This window comes from Eumetopias jubatus, unplaced genomic scaffold (genome assembly GCF_037043125.1).
Source record: "Eumetopias jubatus isolate StellerSeaLion01/CBP00866 unplaced genomic scaffold, mEumJub1_p1.0 scaffold_10, whole genome shotgun sequence".
NCBI classification, from domain to species: Eukaryota; Metazoa; Chordata; class Mammalia; order Carnivora; family Otariidae; genus Eumetopias; species Eumetopias jubatus.
The window spans coordinates 74012437-74016272 of NW_028274816.1; positions in this window are offsets into that span (position 1 = coordinate 74012437).

Consider the following 3836-nt stretch of genomic DNA (forward strand, 5'->3'; position numbering starts at 1 on the left):
ATTCTCTCTCAAATAAATAAATAAAATCTTGAAAAAGAAAAAGAAGATACTTTGCTTAATGCTTACTTATTCACTCTGCAGAATTATGAGTTCCAGCCATATTGTCATGTCAGCGCATGTTGGAACAACCCTCTGGCCGGGCTCACTCTCTGGCTTACACTGTGTCATCATCGCCTCTCCCACCTACCAGCTCCGGCTCAGAGCCTGACCTTTATCTGGACTCACCTTCCTCAGCCCTTCCCAAGGCTGCAATGCAGAAACCTTTACTCCGTCTGATCATGTGTTTCCTTGGTAACCACTCAAAATCCTTCCGTCAATGAAACATCCCTGACCTCATCAACTGGTGAGAACTGAGATCTCATTTTGTTTACTCACCTAAATCATGGTGCTTTTGTCCCCCATCTGTTTGGCTGGCAGGGAACTCAGTCTTTGCTATGCATTAGCCTCCCTAAATCTTGCCGGATTGGCTTAAATCAGAGGTTCCCACAACTTCCTTCTCTGATTCAATTCATTTGCTAGAATGGCTCATAGAACTCAAGAAACCCATTTACTCACTGGATCACCAGTTTATGATAAAAGGATCACAGAGGGCAGATATGGGAAAAGACACGGAGCTTCCACGCACCCCCTTTGGGGGCACCATCCTCCCCCAATCTCCACGTGTTCACCAGCCTGGAGGTTTTATGTCCCCCATCCTTAGGGGTTTTTAAGGAAGCTTCATTACATAGGCACAATTGATTAAATCATTGGCCAGGGGGTCAAGAGGAGGGGAATTGAAAATTCCAATCTTATAATCACTTGGTTGGTTCCCCTGGCAACCAGCCCCCGTCCTTAGGTGACCTGGGGGCTGTCCAAAAGTGACCTCATTAACGTCACAAAAGACACCTTTATCACTCATCACTTAAGCAATTCTAAGGGTTCTAAGGTGTTCTGTGGCAGGGACAAAAACCAAATATATATTTGTTATTCTTTTTTTTTAAGATTTTATTTATTTATTTGAGACGGGGGAGGGAGAAGCAGACTCCCCGATGAGTAGGGAGCCCAATGTGGGACTCAATCCCAGGACCCCGAGATCATGACCTGAGCTGAAGGCAGACACTTAACCAACTGAGCCACCCAGGCGCCCCTATATTTGTTATTCTAAATCTCAATAACCCACCTTCATTTTCTCTCTTTAACATAAAATAGAATGATACAGTATATTACATTAAAAAAAAAAAGTATGGCCTGGTTGAAGTATGCACAGTACTAATCAGAGGTGCACAAAAATACATAAACAAAACAACTTAACTTTATGCTTTGTAATTTATTTCATTTTGCCAGTATCAGGACAGCTGAGGATGGGAGATTGTGGCATTGGGCGTGGATTTTCCCAGAACTTGGCACTATCCTTTTGCTGCTAAGGCCTTACTTAGATCCCTATTGCCTTAGGGTTAGTTCCCTTTCAGAGACTCAGGTGGGTTTTTTCCCCCTGCAATTTTGGCTCATTCTGGGCCCAATTCCATCTGCCAAGTATCTTTCTATCCCTAAAACTCAGTGGGATTAATGTCCCTCTCTATATTCCCAGAGGGAATCCTCAACCCCTATGTACACGAGTCAAGGTAGATTTACTCCCAGCTCAGTTGGGTCAGAAGGATGGGGAGTCTGAAAGACAAAAGGAGATGACTTTCCTCCCCAGTGGTGTCCACATCCTAGGTCCTACCCAGCTCAAATACCCTGTTACCCATCGCCACTCAAATTGGAATCCTCAAGTATAAGAAAAAGTCCCATGGGAGTAAATATTCAAATTTTAGAAGGCCCATATTTGGGGGAAGATTATTATGTAATCCACACAGTTTTAGTGAGGTGAGGGGGGCAGAATGAGAGGAGACAAGGCTCCAGCTGTGAAAATTCTCTGTATTACCGGTAGAAAGAGCAAGCTTTCATGTGGTTTAGACACCTTCGTGAGATCGTAGATGCCATCCCATGAAATTGCTTGCTCCAACACTTGGTCTATTGAGTAATGAACACACCTGTACCTTTTACCCCAAATATTATGACCCTGTTGTTCAACGAAGGCCCTGAAATCATCTTAAACTATGCTGGAACATAAAAACTTAATGAAGTTATAGCTGGGCAATATTGGAGTCCCAAGAGTTATTAATATGTCTAAAGAAGAACACCATCTAATGAGAATAAAGTAAGAAGAACATAAATAAGGAATGTTTCTAGAGTATCAGGCACAGCTGAGCTGGGAGAGTCATACAAAACATCACACACCGGCCTGTAACCTCCCTGGGTCTAACCTACTTTTTCTGGAAACTCTACTCTTTGGAGCATCTTTTGAATTGCACCCTTATGGCCTAAAATTCTCAGAGTTTAAACAGTGCATTCATGAATAACCAGAAAAGTTCCCAAGAAGCTGCCTGCATGATCACTCACTGATAAAATTGGAAAAAGCCAAAATGTACCTAAACACAAGGATTCAAAATTCCAAACACCATATTCCTCCACTAGCCAGAGAGGAGGGAGACAAGCCAGGAGGCAAATGCAATTCTTTGTTATGCAACGTTGGCCAAAGTCTCCATTTTGTAAACTGCTAACCTTCAGAGATGAGAGAGTTATGAGCAATAAAGAAGGCTGGGGAATCCCCGAGGCAATTATTTGCTAGATATCTCTCAGAAAATTGTAAAATGCAACCAATGCACAGAATGTGAAGGAGCTATTTAGATGTGAGCAAAGCTCGTGATGTTTCCTGAGAATGGACTGACTCTCCGAAGGTGACCAGGAGGGTTCTTGGCCAAGACAGGGGTGCCCAGGGAACCCCTCCCTGGGCTGGGGAGGCACCTGGACTTGGGGCCTTGATAGATTCATCATGCCAGCCCTCCGGACCCCTAGAAACCCAGCACTGCCTTCATGAAAGCAGTATGTTTCCCCATCCCTTTCTCCACCACCATCAGCCCATGCTGGCAAACTATCCATATAGGGGGATGGACTTCACCATCTCCATTGTTGCTCTTCTGCAATTGGAGCCAGAAAGCACAGATAGACAATACGTGGATTTGGCCCCCAGGCTATAGTTTGTGGACCCCTGAATGATAGACAGGATAAATGTCCAGGTACTTAGCTTGGCATTGAAGATGGCCCACTCTCATACCCTAATCTGCTTTCCTAGCCTTACAGACCATCATTCCTTTCAACAAATAGTGATCAAGTCCCTGTTACATTGCAGGCACCATGCTGAGCAGTGGGGATAGGCAGGGGACAAGCCAAAGTCCCTGCATGCAGGGGCTTACTGTTTCTTGCTAGATCAAAAATTAAAATTCTTTGTATGATACTATAATGGTAGAACATTTGTCTAAACCTGTAAAATGTACAACACCAACAGTGACCCCTAATATAAACTAGAGACTCTGGATGATGATGTATCAATGTAGGTTCATTAGTTGTAAAGAAGGGTACCAGTCTTGGGATGCCGGGGTGGCTCAGTCAGTTAGGCATCTGCCTTTGGCTCAGGTCATGATCCTGGGGTCCTGGGATCGAGTCCTGCATCGGGCTCCTTGCTCATCGGGGAGCCTGTTTCTCCCTCTGCCTGCAACTCCCCCTGCTTGTGCTCTCTCTCTCTCTCTCTGACAAATAAATAAAAAAAATCTTTAAGAAAAAAAAAGAAACGTACCAGTTGGATGGGGCATGTTGGCAACAGGGAGGTGATGATGCATGTGTATGTGAGAAATCTCTGTCTTTTCTGCTCCATTTTGTCATGAACCTCAAACTTCTCTAAAAATCATTAAAAATCAAGATTACCAACTGTTAATTCATTTCACTGGTAAGAAATACCATGAAGAAGACACACGCTG